The sequence below is a fragment of the Branchiostoma floridae genome, chromosome 18 (assembly GCF_000003815.2).
Source record: "Branchiostoma floridae strain S238N-H82 chromosome 18, Bfl_VNyyK, whole genome shotgun sequence".
NCBI lineage: Eukaryota > Metazoa > Chordata > Leptocardii > Amphioxiformes > Branchiostomatidae > Branchiostoma > Branchiostoma floridae.
The window spans coordinates 2,524,042-2,524,971 of record NC_049996.1 but is presented as its reverse complement, the minus strand read 5'-3'; positions in this window follow the sequence as shown (position 1 = coordinate 2,524,971).

Here is a 930-nt window from a genome sequence, read left to right as displayed (position 1 = left end):
TACCATTTAATCAAAAAATGTAGATTGAGTAAAACGTTAACGTTACAACAAAAATAGATAAAATAATGATTACCGGTGTGCCAGTTTTATTGCCATTTTGCCGATTGCGACTTTGTTCAATTTTAGTCAACTTGCGCAGATTGACGTCTGCTTGCGCCTCTTTGCGAATTTTTGGCGCAATTTGGCGCAGTCCAATGAGATGCCCGCTTGAGTAGGACGATATGAAGTGGTGACGTCATCCAAACGAGGTTGAACAAGCATCAGAATCAGGCTTCCGTTCTGCTATTTAAGGAAGTCTCATTTTTAAAGTTCGGCGTTATTTACATGTATATTTTGTTCACTTTCTTAATGTTATTTTCTTTTCTGTCCTCGAATCGGAAATAGCTGAGCATATGCAGATATTGCATAACCATTGACTACATAGTCGCTTGCGTTAGATACTAACCGCTCTCTGTTTAAGGCCACAGCAAGTAAATTTTATGGATGACATCCTCTGCAGACTCCAAATTTAAAGCGAGAGGATGAATGAAACAAGATGGGTAAAAAAATCTTTAAAAAAAGACACCATAAACGTTGTGACAACAATTATAGTAATAAAACATGATGTCACAGTGAGACAACAAGTCTTTTATTCCTGTATTCAAGAAATGCACAAAGTGACACTTGTGTGATAGACTAGTATAGTTTACCAAGTTGGCAACTACGCTCAAGGCTACCACACAAGTGTTATCTATCCAACTAGTTTTTCTTCTATAACTACAGTCATGGATACCTCGGTAGTGTACAAATACAAGTACAATCATTCGGATACAAAACAACATATTTTCCCATTTTGTTACTTTCTCGTCATGTTGACCATCTCCAAAGAAGACAAAAATCTTCTTTTTCTGAAACCAGGCGGATGTCATCCATAAAATTAAGATGCTGTGG